This window comes from Amblyomma americanum, chromosome 2, assembly GCF_052857255.1.
Source record: "Amblyomma americanum isolate KBUSLIRL-KWMA chromosome 2, ASM5285725v1, whole genome shotgun sequence".
In the NCBI taxonomy this organism is placed as follows: Eukaryota; Metazoa; Arthropoda; class Arachnida; order Ixodida; family Ixodidae; genus Amblyomma; species Amblyomma americanum.
The window spans coordinates 22803311-22821646 of record NC_135498.1 but is presented as its reverse complement, the minus strand read 5'-3'; the positions used below and the strand labels follow the sequence as shown (position 1 = coordinate 22821646).

General features: G+C 50.6%; 1 protein-coding gene across 5 annotated transcripts in view; it reads left to right on the top strand.

Annotated features, from left to right (window-relative positions):
• LOC144120761 (uncharacterized) overlaps positions 1–18336 on the top strand; it is a 560558-nt gene that overhangs the window by 253834 nt on the left and 288388 nt on the right. For 3 of the 5 annotated variants that reach the window (XM_077653446.1, XM_077653447.1, XM_077653449.1), the window contains one exon: positions 2742–2847. The exons of the other annotated variants lie outside the window; for them this stretch is intronic. The gene's annotated coding sequence lies outside the window, so the exon portion shown is untranslated. The remainder of the gene's footprint in view (positions 1–2741; positions 2848–18336) is intronic. 5 annotated transcript variants of the gene reach the window in all.

Genomic DNA, 18336 nt, shown 5'->3' with positions numbered 1-18336 from the left:
ACTACAATACTGGGAACATTATGAGGTATCATGAAAACCTTCCACGAATTACCATTGTCCATTTGCAAGTTTAGGACACAGAACTAAGTGCAGTTTCGCACATTCGAAGTTTCTATAGCTGTCCTGCAGTAAATCTAGATCGCGCTTGTCCTCTACCAGCCGCTTAGTTTCTACTAGAGGGTTGAATAAACGTTTATCGCCGTTTATAACACATCGCCTTGTCCTTTCCTTTGAGCAATAGCATCATTCTGGCTGCTTATTACAAAAAAAAAAGAAGAGGCAGTCCCTTGCGAAAATTTCTTTACACAGTTTATAGGCTGTCCATAGACTTATGTCTATAAAGTCTGTAGACTCTCTATAAAAAGACCCTAGAGAACAGTCTATAGGCAATACGAATCCTATAGACAGTCTAGCCAATCTATAGTTTTATGGCCATACACATTTAGTTGACTTTTGTCTATAGACAGCCTATAGACTATGAAGAGATGAAAATAAATATCTATAGGAAGGCAATAGAGTCTACAATAAGTCTATAGACAGTCTATAGACCATTTTTGTAAGGTGTGAAAGGGAACGCATTTCCACAGGCAAGATCTTTGCGCTTGAAATGTTTAACACACTGCTGGAACAGACGATCTGAGCACAAGCCTGCCTGCCAAATTTTCGTACTTAAACTGTCCAAGCTTTTTTTTTTTTTAATGCTCGGACCTGGCTGCCCGACACCGGACCCTCAAGCGAGCCACTGAGTTCATCACAAAGCAATGCCTTCTGATCACGTAGCGTCGACGTGAAGTTCCGTTTTTATTTTTGAACTAATAGTTTTTCAGCCTCTTCCTCATTCGGCGTTCGCCATTGATAGAGAAACACCGTTGCCGTTAAGTCGATCCGTCTGGTGGCGAATAGGTACGTCGTGAAAGGAGAACTTTTAATAAACAACGCACACGTCCGAGTTCAGGAGCAGCGGTACGGGTAAACGCAGTTCATTCAACAAACTTGTTTTTATAATTATCTTTAGGCTGACAAGCACCAGCTGCTCCTTAAATCCGCCGCTCAAAGACATACCGGAGAACAAAAAAAAAAAATGCTTCATTTTTCTCCTCTTCCCTCGTCAGTCCCGCCATAGCGGTTTTGCCCTGTCTATTTCTTTCTTTCCCTCCTTCTTTTAACATTCCGTCTCACCCTTTTCATTACCTTCCCTCCCTCGCCGCCTTCCTTATCCGGGCTGCGCGCACGCTAGGTGGCGGTTACGTAAAACTGCCGCGACGGCAGGACGTATCGGGCGCGCCCGCCGCTGTCGCGGTTGGAAATCCTGGGGTCAAAGCACTTTTTTCTTTGCAGCGGGCGGCTGCACCTTTTGTGCCCTTTCCCTCCTTTTTTGGTGGGCCGCGAGAGCAGATGTGCTCTTTACCCTTTTCGCGACCTTTGCCCCGCTCTCTCTCTCTGCGCGTTGCGCGTCTGCGATCACAGAGTGAAAATAAGAAAGACGGTGAAAAAAGGCCGCCAAAGAGGACGGTAAGAATGAACGAACTGGTGGCAGTCGTGATTGCTTGTCCCACCGGAAAGCAGTGGTTTAGTTGGCGCTATTGAAACAGCAGCTTTCCGTTAAGATGAATCAAAAATCGACATTCGTCTATCTCGGCACGAGATTTTGAACGTCGCGTATAATCCGCGATGTGTGCAAAGCTGCGTGGCGCTTGCATGAGTGTAACCTGGTATGATCTAATTGCTCTCCGAACAATTTGCCGTTTGTTTTAATGGTTTCATTGTAACTTTGAATAGGGGGATAATAATGACGAGTGACGGTAGCGAACGTATGATAACTACGAAGTTGAAGCTGGGACTAAAACCTCTCGATGGCTGGTATGGTCGCGACATGGTTGCAACTGAATATTGTCACGTAGTGGTGACTGCAATCCGGAGAGCAGAAAGGCAGAGAAAATAGTGTCTAAGCAAAACTCTTTCTTTTTGATGACTTGCGACCACAATGGACTGAATCACTCGGCGGAGGCGTAGCAACATGTGAGCTCCGCGGTCGTGCGATGATTTTCTAATGACAATAGGAATTCCTTCTACAAGCACAGGTACCAAGTATTACCATCTGCACTTATTTATTGCTAAATAAACTGTTTATGCTGACAAAAACGCTTAGATAGACTCTAATGGATTTTTCTCCACAACGGATTTACACAGTTTAAAGAAAACACGAAAAAGTCAGTGATGTATTCGCCGGAAATAGTATTCACCGAAAAGCTGAAACTTGGATTCTGAAATAAGCACCGAAAAATGTCGGCCGCATGCTAAAAAAAAATAAGAACTGTAAAGTCCAAACCCTATATATCGGTCACATCGGTTGTTAAGTTGGGTTCTCTGCGCAGCTCTAAATTTCAGCCTTTCGTGGTGGCGTCGTAGCACCTGTCAGGCGAGGTTGGCTTACGCACCCCAAACCAATAATAGGATGAGTAGATGGAATAATAATAATAATAATAATTAGTTTTGGGGGGAAAGGAAATGGCGCAGTATCTGTCTCATATATCTTTGGACACCTGAACCGCGCCGTAAGGGAAAGGATAAAGGAGGGAGTGAAAGAAGAAAGGAAGAAAGGGGTGCCGTAGTGGAGGGCTCCGGAATAATTTCGACCACCTGGGGATCTTTAACTAGCGTAGCAATTGCGCTCAATCGACGTGGCTTCACGCCTGCTTAATTTCTGTCTCTGATCTCTCTCTCTTTATTCATTCCCCTAGACTTACGATTCCTGACGGCGGCTGGGGCATCTTGCTGCAATACATCCGCCACTAGAAATGCACTATCACCTACACTCGACATGTGACCTTCCGAAGACGGGCCAAGGTGAGCTTGGTTTCTGCGAAGTGCCAAAAAAAAAAAATGACAGCGCGAGTAAGCGAAAAAAAAAAAGCTGCACATTATCCGCATTCAGCCAATGATTGCCCCTTTAAGTTTGAAGGAAAAACACTATTTGTTGTAAATAGTTTTCTCCCATACGCTGATAATGCTGCGAGGCATTTCAACTTCAGTGTAGAAGTAACAGCAGAATTCGTTATTGTGGTCGAAATGATTCCGGAGCCCTCCACTACGGCAGCTCTTTCTTCCTTTCTTCTTTCACTCCCTCCTAATCCCTTCCCTTGTGGCGCGGTTCAGGTGTCCTCCAGTACTATATGATACAGATACTGCGCCATTTGCTTTCCACGAAAACCAATTATTATTATTATTATTATTATTATTATTATTATTATTATTATTATTATTATTATTATTATTATTATTATTATTATTATTATTATGTTTTCTTTGTATTGGAGCTACCCGAAGATACGCTCCAGCACTGCTATGGCCACATATTCCGTGTAAGTGACGACTCGCGCTACATGATGCGGTGCACTAATATTTAGCCCCCCGGTTTGGCCAACCTTAAATAATTCTAGTGTTTGCGCATCGGCCACAGAAGGGTTCGTGAAAGCTGTGGCGCTAGTGAAACTAGTGTCACTAGTAAACTATATAGTGATGGTGCTAGTTTCACTGGGGCCATCAAGAAGAATTATAAGTGACCTAGTTTATAAGTTTATCTTTTGAAGCGGAAAGTCCAACCCCTCTTTATAACTTTAAAGCAGACGTGACAAAAGGGCGAGCAGTTGGGCAAGGCGGACTGCACACCATGGACTTATCTAGCCTCAGTGTAGCAGGCACAGGACCGGGTTTATTGCAGAGGTATAGCAGAGGCCTTTGTCCTGCAGGGGATGTAGTCAGGCTGATAAAATGTTGATGATGATGATGGTGATTATGAGTGTTTAGAATAGAACAGAATATAACTTTATTCGAAGAGCGTACACTCCAGGAAGGAGGCAAAGTCACAGTGTAGACTAAATTGCTTAACAAGTATGCTTAGCAAGTATATGATTAAACAAAAAGGAAGAAGGGGTATTTTGCTGCCGGGTTTGATCCTCGCGTCCTCTTCGCTTACTGGAGGACATTCCTTGCAAACGCTGTTCTGTTGTCTGTGCTTACCGTTAAGTTGAGAGAGGCACGCACATGCAGTCCTACCACGCAAATGAAAAGTCGAAAAGAAGACCGCTTAAGTACCGCAGTATCACTGAGAGGCCTCTCGCCGCCTCGCGTATGACACTTTACATTTCGCTGCAGCAGTGAAGCTCACGGCTTTGAGAAGAATGGTACACTCCGACACAAGTCCACTTATGTGGGAGTAAAAAGGGGAGTGAGCTTTTCTCTAGCGCTTTTCCTTTTATGTGTGTGAGTGCCCTAGAGGACAGGTTACTCCCTTTTTACTCCTTTCTGCTTAGAGTGTATTTGAGATTGAAAATTGGTTTTTGGGGAAAGGAAATGGCGCAGTATCTGTCTCAAATCTCGGCGAACTCCTGAACCGCACCGTAAGGGAAGGTATAAAGGAGGGAGTGAAAGAAGAAAGGAAGAATAGGTACCGTAGTGGAGGGCTCCGGAATAATTTCGACAACCTGGGGATCTTTAACGTGCACTGACATCGCACAGCACACGGGTGCCTTTTGCGTTTCGCCTCCATCGAAACGCGGCCGCCGCGGTCGGGTTCGAACCCGTGTGCTCCGGATCAGTAGTCGAGCGCCCTAACCACTGAGCCACAGCGGCGGGTAGAGTGTATTTTCTCATCCAAAATCAGTGCATGCAGGGTAGCCGTCGCGTGCTGTCCGCAGCAATGGAGTTTTTGCGGGGCATAGGCTAAGTGCCAGAAAGCAAAAAAGGCCACATAGCCTAAACTCTCATCATGCTGCGGAGGTGTCGTGAGCAACCGTCCTGTCTCAGCAAAATTTCACCGTCGCGCCCTGCACGCACCATCGACTGCGCAGTTCATTGCACTCAGCGACAGACATGGAACCCTTTCGCGTCATGCGCAGAGCAGAGACTCGTGGGCAGAGACTCCTGCCGAGTCCAAGTTCAATGGCAAGACAGAAAGAAAGAAAATATAAGGAACATGCGGCTTCTTGGTCGTACTCTTCTGTATATGCAAAGGTGCACACTTTTGCCCGCGCTTTCACTTCGCCGCTGGTGGCAATAGTTGCCGACTCGGCCGCCGGCCATTGTCGTCGTTGTCGTCAAACACGCGGCGGCGTCTTTCCGCCGCCACCGCGTCGGCCGCCGCATCCTCCGGCATTGTGCTGCGCGCACGCAACAACACTCGGAGAGTGCGTTTACCTGCAGGTATAAGCACGCCACCCCGTCAACACCACCGCCACACCCTTTCTCGAGGAATAGATTTCTTTTCGAGAAGGGCTCGCTGATGCGGCGTAAGCGCACGAACCTCAGAATAACCGAGGGCCGACGCGTTTTCGCAACTCGAAGCGATTTCGGCCTTTCTACGCGGTCGGCTCCGACATGTTCCGCCGTTGCGACTGCTTCCTTCGCCGGCAGCTGAGACGGCGCTCGAACAAGAAAGAACGAAGACGAAAGAAAGAGAAAAGCAAAAGAAAGAAAAGAGGGGCATGCACCCCATCTGCTCTTTCTTCCCAACTTGCGCCGCTCCGTCGTCGTTTTGGGTGGGCAGACGCGCATACTCTCGGCGGCGACGATTTCGTCTAATGGCCAGTGGTTATATTGGAGAATGCACAGTGAAACCCGAACAGCTTCGGCGCGTTTTCTGTCTTTCCGCGCGCTCGCACGCAGCGTGCGCCCAGCTACAGGCGGCCCCTCCTTGTATCTTTGTTTTCGTTGTCTCCGCGCCGCATTTTCCGGGGCTATTTTTCCAAATGCCGGTTGGTCACGCGACCAAAGCCAACTGCTATACCCCTCTTGTGTGTGTTGTTGTGGCCGCGCATATATGCTTGCGTCATTCTTGTCGCGGCGGCCTTTATTTGCCCCCACCTCGTCTTTCTTTTTTCTTTTTTTTTTGCGTAGAGGTCACGCCCATCTTCCACTTTTGGGATGCGCCCATTCTCAGCCGCGCTCCTGCTTAGGCAAGCGGCGCACTTCCAGTTACGCGACGAACCCGATGCGTTCGGCGCACGGAAGTGTTGCTTCCAGAAGCCCGACGCAAATGATCTGCGGCTGGGAGGAGAATGTGCCGCGTCTCTTCGCACTTGTCGTGCGTGAGCTGACGTCTTGTATTGCCCTGCTCAGGTAAATGTGCGTGATTACGAAACAAGGGGGAGATTTCTAATGGTACGTTCTCCGCGGGAGTGTCGGCCGGCGCGTTCCGCGCAGATGCCCTCTTGCGTGGTGCGACAAATCGAGGTTTGCTGGTGTGTGCAGACCCGGTATTTCTTGTGCTTTTCAGGCAGACTTCGCGTCCTTGTTCTGAGAAAACCATGAACGATTAAGACTGCAAGTTTTGTTTGTTTATTTGTACATGAGTATCGGCAGGTGAACGCTATAGCCTTTTTGCTTACACAACGAATGAGCTCTCTGCGGTCACAGACTCTATTCCTTTCTTGATATCTCTCAAGAAGCATGAATCACCGCGCAACACTGGCTGTTGAGATGATGAAATGCTCGAGAAAAAGTCGTGACGTGTATGTGAGAGACGATGTCCTGTTCACAGGAGTTCTATTAGTCAATAATTTCACTAAAGTGGCTCAGCGACGAATAATTCTGGGCCCGCTTGCTAACAGCGGGACAGAATCCAGGGAAGTAGAAGCTACAGTAATCAAGCACCTCTTGGGCATGTCTTATGAGAACTTATGCGAGGCCATTGAAGTATTCTAAGGGTACGGAACACTTTTACGATAAATGAAAGCTGGTTGAATTTCAGCGCAATTTGTAAGGCCACATGGCTTGTTACAGAAAGCTTATCCTCTTAGTACGAAAGCGCTCTTCTGAACAATACACTTCGCTAACAAGCCAAATATTATTGCTATGCAACCAACTGCATGTGGAGCTGTTTCGGGACGCTGAGATTTCCAGAACTTCCTTCCATTCGCAGTATCACAGTTTTGCGTATCCTAAATGGTAAAAGCTTACATCTCGTATGAGCAAATAAGGGGCTGCACCTGGTATATATGACACATAAGGAAGGTTACCCATGTAAAGTTACTTTATCTGCTCTCTCTCTCGTTCGGAGAAGGCTTTCACGCTGTGGTAAATAATAATAATAATTGGGTTTTGGGGCTCAGTATCTGTCTCATATATCGTTAAACACCTGAACCGCGCCGTAAGGGAAGGGATAAAAGAGGGAGTGAAAGAAGAAAGAGGTGTCGTAGTGGAGGGCTACGGAATAATTTCGACCACCTGGGGATCTTTAACGTGCACTGACATCGCACAGCACACGGGTACCTTAGCGTTTTTGGCTCCATAAAAACGCAGCCGCCGCGGTCGGGTTCGAATCCGGGAACTCCGGATCAGTAGCCGAGCGCCCTAACTACTGAGCCACCGCGGCGGGTAACACGCTGTGGTAAAATAATGTGATTTGAGGACACTTGGTATGACACTTTCTCCGCCACACAGCAACTTTCAGTTGCAATGCATGGAGTCTTGTCCAATGCCTTGTGGTCAGCTGTTCATCATGCTTCTGGCTTTTAATCAAGTGCAATGGGCCCGTTCTTTCGGAACTTGCTCTATTATGAGGTTACAAGTCCCTAGCGAACTGGAAGGCTCTGGATTAAATTATGCCACCTGTAGTTTTTCAACGTTCGCTGACGTCGCGCAGCATAGCTGCGGTTTTTTGTAATTCGCCTCCATCGAAATGTCACCCCTGCGGTCAGGATTCGATCCCGCTACCTCGGGAATCAGCAGCCGAATGCCAAAGCCACTGAGCCTCCGCGGCGGTTGGAGGTAAGACTATTTCTTGTCTAAGATCACGGCCCATTCTTTATTTCTGAACAGATTTCCCTGCAGGAATAAGGGAAATACGGCAGGGATTCAGAAATAAAAACGACACTGGGTCCAGCCGAGCAAGGTTGCCGTTCTAATTTTTCATCGGTGCTCCCGTCTTCCGAAGCTCTATGAACGCCGCCCATCGGCGCGCGCGCGCTCTCCCTTGACCATTTATTTACTACGCTCTTGGCGCAATTATTCTGCCGAAGCGTACGAATAATGCCCTGGAGAAAACCGGCACGTGGAAGAAACCTTGGCGGAAGGTGCGCGAATTAAAGGATCGCCTCCGCCCCCGCCCCCCCCCCCCCCCCCAGAACTGGCTCGCTCGCTATGCAAAACGCCGTAGCTTCTTTTCTTTACTCTCTATCTTTTTTTGTTGTTGTTGTGGTTCTTTTTTTCCTCGAGCAGCGATGCCCCCCCGCTTAGCGAAGGGCGGGAGATCGAGCTAATGCAACAACGCCTGCGCGTCTTGCTCGCCTCTGCACCCTCGGCGCTCCCTTCTTGCGAACAACCTTTTGTTGCGAGCTCTGACGAGCGGTTTATTCATCTGCTCCAGCTTTGTTTCTGTTTCCTTGGTCGTTTCTGCCTGTGTGTGCGGTGGCTGTTCGTCCGACGCTGTTATTCCCCATTCCACTCTTTCTCTTTTAGCCATGAACCGAATAATAATTGCGCTCCTCGGCCGAGACGCGCGCACGCAAAAAAAAATAAATAAAAAAACAGCAGAGGCCCAGGGTCCGCTGACGGTTCTTTTATGGAAATGAAGCCGAGTGGCGCGGCGCTGTCTGCCGTTTTCTGCGCCTCGCACATGCATGCAACAACAGCAACCGGGCCGAACCGTAGAGCAGTCAACCGCGATTAGGTATACGAAATTCCTGCCGTTTCCTTGGCCGCTTGTTTTATTTTCCGCCGGCGGACGGCGGCTGTGCGTGCTTTGCTCCCCTCGTAGCATGCGTGCGTGTGTTGCGCGCTCTGGCACCTCCCCGAACAGCAAGCGACGGATAACGAGTCCGCAGTTGGTGCACACTCGTCGCCGTCGTACGCTACCCCGTTCTCTCACTCGCGCGCGGCGCATCCATTTTGTGTTCGCGGTCTCTTCTTTCTCCCACCAGATGGCGGCGCGCGCGCTGTGTGTTTGTGCGTGTACGCGCTGGTCGAATCGTCATCAGCAGCGTCGGTCCTCTTCTCAAGGTGGTGTTGCCGATTATTTTGCGGTAATGGTGTCCGCTCGCTTCTTTGCTGCCCCCCCCCCCCCCCCCCCCCCGCCGTCCATTGGAGGCGATTAGCAAATGCGGAGCATGAAGAAAGGGCGCCCCTGACCAGGATTTGCTTAACTGGCGTACAGAGGCGGCTTTCGAAGTTGTTTTTTTTTTGTTGCCCTGGTCACTTCAGGTGTGTGAGTATGAAGGTCGTTTGTTGCATCCTGTTCTGCGTATATTTTTTGAAGGATGTGCAGGTCGTACTGCAGCACGTTTGTTTAATTCGGCATTTCGTACAAAACAAGTGTAGGGGAAGGGGCTAAAAGCAAATGTCAAAAGACAGCTTGAATTTGTTTCCGTGCCCAATAAACTTAGGGTTTACCTACAGAGGCGATTAACAGCCCTTCGTCTTTTCACAAAGTGGCAGCTAAAATCTGCAAACTAAAAAGTACGAAACTGGAAAATCAGGGTGCTTTTCGTGCGTGCTTTTCCTTTTATTTCTTTCGCTTTCAGGTAAATAAAAGAAAGCCTCCGTCACGTGACGGGTTTGAATCTTGACAATCATACCAACTGATGCGGCGAAGCCTGCCTTTCTCTTTTGCCCTTTAGATCTTACTTATTTCGCTTTCGTACAAATGAATTGTCCTATAGATGCTCTCATCTCTCCTTGGGACATTGACGGCGGAAAACTGGCCACAGATCATGCGACGTGATGCGTGAAACCTGCGTTAGCGGTAGTGGTTCTACATTTCGCTTTTACACTGACCGCTTTCCCGTCGCGTCTTTGAATTTGATTTCGGTGTCGCTTCTTCCTTCCGCTGCTGCGCGGCCTTCAGGAGAGTTGGGATGGATGGGTGAGTAGCCTCTAACATTTTCTAAACAGAAATGAGTAAAAAAGGAGTAAGCTACTCCCTTTTTTTACTCCCATATAGTCGCATCCGTGTTTAGAGTGTAGCTAACCTTTTGCTCTCACACGTCGACGCCGGGATTCTCAAAAACGAGCCTGCTCAGGCAATCGCATCGAAAAATAAGAGCAACAAAAAAGAAAGAGGAGATACGGCTCTCACTTGGCCTCGTGACGTAAGAGCGCGTCACGAGCATTGCCTGGCAGGCTGGTCGAATCAGGTACCGCCCATACTGCGTCCTCCCACTAACTTCTTCTCGGGCTGCCATTCGCGTTGTTCTCGTGTTCGGCCTACGTCAGCAGCTGCCAGTAAGTGAGCAGCGCAGAGATGAAAGATCGCCTTCAGCGGATGTAGTATAGGCTCACTAAGGTTCTTTCATACCCATGTCACTGCTTTCATTTGGTCTCGGTCCCCTCTTCTGTTTGTTAATGTGAAATCTGACAACCAACTTCCCCGGAGTAGTATTTCTAGATGGAGCGTAAATAACCTCCAGTAGGGCGCGATGCGAGGTCTGGGTGCCTGACATCCATTGCGCTTCTCGGACTGTAGCCCCGACGGGAACGTATATAAATTGGGGATGCGCCTGGACGGGGAATGCTGGGCAACAGATGCAGCTCGCAGTATCCAATTAAAACGCCGTCCAAATGCGGCCGAGCCACACGGACGCATTACTTAGGACCGACAGCGGCACGTCGGGATGCATGCAGCTTTATTATGCGCTCGCTACACCTTGCCCCTGTTTTTGCATGCTGGCAGCGCGTCCCAACATCTCCGCACCCCACATATGCGATATAGTGTATGCGGGCCGCCAAGCTGGTATATGCGCTCTATACACCATGGCGCGCAATGCGCCGAGCATGATGCGAATATTCTTCGCGTGATTTACAGCGGATCTGGCTCACTCCCTTTTTTACAAAGAGTTACAACGAAAGAGGACGCGTGCGAGAAGGAAAGGTCAGGTGAAAACAAGCAGAGATAATAGTAAAAGAAGGCGCGGTGCTGCGAGCGTGTTCTTATAAGGAGCTGCTGCTGCTGTTGTTGCCTCGAAAGAAATCGCGAAGGCACGAAGCCGATACACTCGGCTGGCTTCCTCGTGCGCCCTTTATTGCTATCTTTAGAGCTTTTCGTGATTGTATGGAAATATTTCTCCTCATCCGAGAAAGGTGAGGGGGGTAGAGGGAGTGAGTATGATGGTAACGGCGCGGAGCGCCGGGAACATCATCCACACAACACCAGTTCGTGTTGGAGCGCGGCGCAGATTTTGATGCGTGATTTTCGTGTTGTCCCCCTCCTGCTCCGCATCCTCCTCCTTCTCCTCGCGTTCTTCCCGCGGCCTGCGAGCGCCGATGTGGCACGGCGTGAAGAATGCTTCTTCGCCGCCGGTTCGCCTCCTTGTTTATAGTACGGCCAGCCTTTATTTCGGATCCGAGGTCTCTTCTACGCGTGGCTTCGCCTTGGGCCGCCGTCGTGCCTTCCACGCCGGTTTGGCTCCGTGCGTGCGCATTTTCCGCGGCTCGAGATCGGGACCGCGAGCAGCGAGCGTGATGAGCGTGAAGATGCGAAAAGCGGGCGGGCGAACGTGAGAAACACGCTGAGCACGAATATCGCGCCAGCGTGTCTGTGTGTGTGCGAGCGAGGATTTTTTTTTTTGCGTTTTAGACGGAGCGGAGAGATGGAGAGAGATCCACGTTCGATTGCGTGGTACGATGTATAGGATCTGTTTTTTTGAAGAATTATAACGAGATGCGGAGGCTCGACGCCAACCGGAAACTTTCGGGTGGGATTTAATTCGGGCGAGATTGGAAAGGCCTGCGCGGGCCTGTTCGACGGGCTCTGGATTGAGTGTAGAGTAGTTGAGACGATGATCATATCTGTCATTAGAATCCTGCATCGTGAAAATGGGAAAGGGCTGATTGTGCGTCCAGATTCCCTGAGCACTGCGTGTATGCATCGAGCGGCCACATACAAGACTGGTCACTTCGATGGAAGTGACGACAACGTACACCTCACGACAATAGTGCACGGGAACTAGAATCGGCATGTGAGTGAAATTAGACCGTTGCTCTTATGGGAATCTTCCTATGGGTGGAGTATACTTGTAATTACTCATTAGCATCCACCCACGGAATCCACAAAGGAAAGTACACAGCTTTCACAGAAACTTCGTAGTTGAAGAAAAATTAGTTCTGATCCAGGGTTCGAACCCGGGACCATCGACTGTCTTGGCGGTTGCTCTACCGACTAAGTTAACCAGGGCGACTAGCACATAGTAGGGCGAGAGCGAACTGACTGACAACTAAAACTAAGACCACCAAAATCTGAACCGCCCAGTCTGTAATCCTTCTTGAACAAAATACTTCCTGGAGTTCACTCTTCACGGGTCAGGGCGACGTGTTTTCTTGTCAGACATTCTTAATCGTACCTAGGGGTTCTAGATGCACTACCCGCTCAAAGAAGTAAGCAACTTGTCACCTTCGCTTCCCTGCACCCTCTGCACACTTTCACTTCGTTTTCATTCTTGAACAAATCGCTTTGCGTGATCGCGCCCATTACCAGACACAAAGGAGGAAGCCCACAGGAGGTGATCGTCTCTCTGTGAGCTTCAACAACCTCCTTCCAGTTCACCTTTCCAGCGTACTGGTATCATTGCTCATCTCACATGTCCTTTGCATTCTTGTCTCTTTCGTGCAGTCTTCGGCAGGGAGCCGCCACAGCGCCCAGGAACTCACGAGTAACTGTACCGTCCAGATCGTGCCCGGCGCCTCCACCTTTTCATGTGCGCCAGCAGCGCCGTAATACGCGTAGGCAGACGCTCACGTAAGCTCTTAATCGCGTGGCTGCAGCCGCCATTTCGGAGCGAACTGCTTGCTGCACGCATGCGTGGTCATGCTCCCGCCGAATCCGGCCAGCGCGAATGGGGTGCAGGCCACGGAGTTGAGCCGATAGCGATCGCCCGTGCTTTTTTCCCCAGTCGGTGTGCCTCGCGTCGATACCGAGGCGAAGGGAAAACGCAGTCGTGACGGATTATACCGCTGGCCCGGCTCGTTTCGATGGTACCTGGCTCGCTCCGGCGTGGGCCTAGGTGCACCTGTAGTGAGAAGCGATACTAGCCCAGCATATCCGTCTGGCCTGAACCCCGGTATACCGATGACCCGGGCATTAGTGAGCTGCAGTGGCGAACAATATGCGCCGTTTGGCTAATTTCCTGCCGCGCGATTACGGCACTCTGTGCGAGGTTGGATACGAAGTGCTGACGAGCTTCCGTACGGCGTGACTGATCGGTTCGTTGAGTTTATACACGGTGCAATGTGATGCATCACCGATGAGCCGAACGCCTCCTCGGTCTATGTCTGTTGAGTGTTGCTTTGCCAGGTGAGGTAACGTTTGTTTGTAGTTCGTCTCGCTGAGCAGCTTGTTATTGTCTTCAGCTTCGACAGCATGGCGTCGAATTTTACAGCCTCTAAGGTTCATTTTCATGCATATGTGTCAAACAAGACGCAGGACCCTCTAATGTAAAAATGAAACACTGGGCTATTTCAAATGCACTTACAAGCACGTAACCACTATGATATTTCGGCAGGGCCCAAGGTAATTTAGTAATTTCTTGTATCGCAGGTGCAAGGCGGGGGGGGGGGGGGGGGGCGTGATGAGAGGTACCATGCCAACAAGATTTCTGCCAAAAGAATTGGGGTCTAGGTCAACTAGATTTCGGAGAGCTCCCCCGCCCCCCTTTATTTCCTGGATACGTGTCCGCGCTGAGATTGAAATTCTCTTGTTTCCACCAGAAAGCGATGGCAAAGAGGTACATACGTTCTTCCGAGGATATTCTTGATTCGCAAAACATTCACTGCTCCTTTCCAATGCGTAATTGTGCGTAACAGAGCCAGCTTGTGCCTATTTTCCAACAAGTTCCACCTGTCGGTCTGCGCCTCCTCTTCCTCTTTCCCTCACCTCAGTGTTTCGAGCTGATTTCGCAGCTTTTCGCAGTTGATTAAACTGCTGAGGTTTCATGGCCGGAAACTGGGACCACCTTCCGTGAGACTTCCCGCATCTACGTACCCTCGATCCTACTTTGTTGTTCTGCCGCTTCAAGGAACGTGATTTTGGTCCCCATAATAGAATACGCCGAAGGGAAACACGCAAGGCGGCGGCGCGGGGTAATTGAAAAATCGGAACGAAGGGGATTTTTTTTTCCACTTTAGCGTATACGAGGTGGACGGGCGGCGCTCGTCAAGAAGTCACGCTCTTCAGCGGTGGGAAAAGGGCGAGCGGATACAGCAGCTTTGCCGCACTGCCTTCTGTGCGCCGCGCCGGAGCGCCACAGGAGAGTAGTGGACAGGGAAGGGGGGGAGACAGTCACGAAGACCTCACGCGCAGACTCTGCTGCTGCCCTCATTGAATTTCTCTTTTTCGCGATCGTCAAGAATTCACGCCAAAACGTTATCGGGAATAAAAGAAGCAGGTTCATCCCAAAAGATGAAGGCGCCGCCTTTCTTCCCATCGCTGACAGACTCGAGCTGGCCTCGCGATAACCGTCGGCTGGCTGCCCGTCGACGTCGAGAGCGGCGGCGGAGGCGCTGGTGTAACGTGGTCGAAGTGCCGCTTGAAAGAAAGAAAGAAAGAAAATTCTTTCCTGTTTTCCTTTCTCATCGTCCTTTCCTTCGTCGTCTCTTCTCCGCAGCCGAGCGTTTCTTGTTTGAGCCGATCCTCTTGTTCCTCCGGGCTTTCTTCTGTTTGGACGGCCGGTCGTGGGCCGACACGTCGAACAAACGCCTTCGCAAGGAATGACACTCGTCGACCCCTCTTCGTGGCGCGCGGAAATTTCGCTTCTTTTGAGCGCTCGGAAGGGGGGGATTTCGAGTGCTTCGCGAGTCAAGCGGCGCCGCAGACGCCGCCGACCCGACGCTGCTTCAGCAGCTGCGCTGTAGCGGCCGAAAAGGCGCAGCAGCAGGAGGAGGAGGAGGATGCGGAGCTGAACGAAGCAGTACAGCGTGCGAAGAAAAACAATTTCAAGTTGTTCTTCCACCATCTTGGTTCCCACACTCAGCGGGTGCAAAACAAGCAAAGCGCGGCGCGGCGGACGAGCGCGCACGCAAAGCGCGCCTCGCGCGCGGAACGAGAAACTGCTTCAATCCTGGAAATGTTTGCGCTTTTGTGCTTGCGCGTGCTCGCGCCGCGGCGGCGTTGCCTCAGCGCACTCCCCCCCCCCCCCCCCCCCTTTCCCGCGTGTCTGTCTGTGCGTGTGTCTACGCAGTGGACAGACAGCTCTGGCGTGTTTGAGAGAGTGCCTTGTCGGCTGCGTTATTCACTGGCGGCTCGGAGTCTCTCTCCGGCAGGACGCCGCCGCCTTTGCTGTTTTTCACTGCCTTCGGTTTGACTTTGGAGCGGCGGGACAGATATGCGCGGGAATATGTGCAGGGGAGAGAACGAGCAGGAGTGAGAGAGAGAATTCAAGCGGCTACCCAGCCGATCGTTGCTCATTCCTGGTACTAGCTTGTCACCTTTTCTGTCTTTCTTTTTAAACTCTCTCTCCCTTCTCTTTTGCCGTTGTTTGCTCTTTCCATCGTTGGCGCTGTCTCGCTCTGAACTCTTCTCTTTTTCCGCCTCTTCGCTTCTCATTTTTCTTACTTGCGATGCATTTAGGCACGCTTCTTCTTCTCGCGCCTCTAGTGTTTTCTGCGCGCCGCCATGCGAAAGAGCTCCTCCGCCGGCCTTTTGGGTGCGGCTCCTCCAAGCAGGCGTTCCACCTGTTACGTCGCCTTCTTTCTTTCTCTCTCGTTCATGCGCATTACAGCGCAAGCTGCCGCTTTTTTATTTGTGTTTCTATCCATTCCCTTCTTGCTCTGTTTTCTTGGCCGCTGTTTGCCAGTCCTTTGCACACGCCATTTGAGGCTTGTCTCCGTTTTCCCCCCTCACCTCCCATTTTTTTTCTGGAGGCACGGTGTTTGTCTTGCCTTCGGCGAGTCCGAGAGATGTCGATTCGGTGCTCTCGACGCTTTGACTATTTTTTGCACGCCTTGTTCGAAGTTGGGGGCCGGGCTTCGGCGATGATCGGCGAAGAGACGCGAGGACGGGGACGTGAACGATTTCGGTTCGCTGCTGATTGCTGTATTCTAGAACTGAATCAGTAACGATGTTCTTAGCGTTGCCTCTTTTTTAAAGGTTTCTATGGACGCATTCGTCTGCTCATTTACGTTTGGTTGAGGTGTTATACTGCAAAAAAAAAAAAAAAAATGGAGGGGACACCTAAGCCCAGCCTTAAGGGTATGGCGCGATAGTATTAATTCACATATATGCAGAAGGTCACTCTCTACTTTATATTCATAGAGCCCTGGGAGTCCTCATACCCTTCCTGGCGCAGTGGTGAAGTGGTTAAGCTATGAGCCACTGCCCTGCGATGGCAGGTGATCCCACCGGTGAGCCTTGTGTGGCCCGGGTTGCTCTTCCTGAGCGACCAATGATTAATTTAACTGCCACCTGGCACGGTGGGAGTTTGTTCACTATCCGGCGGGCAGGTTGTGATGACGCCACAAGGTCACGTGACCTAGGTGACCCACCTGCTTCCGAGGTTGCTCTCTGGGGACCACCTGCCAGAGCCATGCCCTCGATTTTTCGCTCACGAAGTTGACGCCAGATCTTCTGGACAGTGGGGCCTTTAACGCTATCTCGTTGAAAAGGTATCGAGTATGGGGGGGAGGAGAATCGTTGTGAGAAGACAGCATTTGCCAGGCAGCCAGTGAGGCCCCTGTAAGCGTATGTGGCTCGACCATACGTGCACAAAAGCGAGGGTTTTCTTACCTTTAAAACTATGAGACAGGGCAGTGACGTAACTATGGTAATTTCTGTCACCGTTTATTTCATGCAGACTGAAAGACTGCAGTGCACCATATGTGACCATTTGAATGGTGAATGGCGCATTTTGTCCCCCTTCCATGGTGACCATCCCTTGAGTGGTTCCCGTGGCAGTCCCTCGCCTGTTCCCCATTCTTACGGTCTCGCCATACGCTTCTCCTTTAACGGTTAACACCCGGAAGGTGGGAGCCACCCTCCAGTTGCGCATTCTTCACACCCGCCATACCCTCCTCCTTGCATGACAGCCACCCTCCGGACGGTTCCGGTGGTGACCACCCTCTGGTTACGCATATCTGCGCTGTCCTCATGCCCTCTTTCTTGCACGGTAACCATCGTCCGGGTGGTTCCCATGGCAGCCACTCACCGTTTACACTACTACTACTACTACTACTACTACTACTACTACTACTACTACTACTACTACTACTACTAATACAGGGATGAGAAACCCAACATGTACTTTACGCTTTTTACGCTTTCGCTGTGAAAAGAACATTCATGCAGTTTAAATAATGTATACAGTAATTTGTTCTTTAGTATTTGTTTTCGAAGTAGGCGTTTTACTCTCCGGGCGAGATCCGTCGACTTTGAGTCTCGTTATACCTTTCTTTTTTTGTCGTGTGCCTTCAATTACGGAAAAATTTAGTTCAGTTAGTTTAGTTTATGGGGGTGTAACGTCCCAAAGCGACTCAGGCTATGAGAGACGCCGTAGTGAAAGGCTCCGGAAATTTCGACCACCCGGGGTTCTTTAACGTGCACTGACATCGCACAGTACACGGGCCTCTAGAATTTCGCCTCCATCGAAATTCGACCGCCGCGGCCGGGATCGAACCCGCGTCTTTCGGGCCGGCAGCCGAGCGCCGTAACCACTCAGCCACCGCGGAGGCTCCAATTACGGAAAAGAGAATTCGGACTTCCCACCTAAGCAGTGTCGCTAGTTTCCCGCTTGCCACTTCTTTTTTTATTTTCTCTTCTTGGTAGCTTTTCGACTTCTTTGTCTCGCTGCGTGTTCGGAAAGAAAGCTGGCTCTGTCCGGCCAGTGCGAAGCGCTTCCCCGTCCATGTTCCTCCTCCCTGTACGCATCGCGAGTTTTCAAAAGGGCTCGCCTTCGACCCTCGGCCATCTGTTTCCGTGACTGCGCAACCGGTCTTTCCGCTTTGTGCCTTCATTTGTTTTCCCACTTCATATTTTCGGCCGTGAATTCGGAGGAAACGAGAACGCGCCCCCCTTTCAGGACCTCGGCTTTCTTGTCCGTGCGGAGTACTTTCACCCTTGATGTGTGCGCGTGTTTGCGCAGCGTTGTTGCGCTGGCTACTTCTACCACCGCGCCCTCTCAAACTGCCCTCCCGCCTCTGCTCAGTGTTAGTGGCTCCGAGGGGGCAGCGATGTTCCTCCCACCTGTTCGCCAGGTCCACTCAGGCGTACGTAACCATTGTTCAAGTTCGTTAGGCCGGCCCGTCTTTTCTCTTGCCTGCGCTGAAAAAAGAAGGTGAGCTCTTTTGAGAGCGAGAGAAGGTAAAAATGAGAATGGGAGCTGATGAGGCAGGAGCCGCGCATTTTTTCGCTGAGTCGTT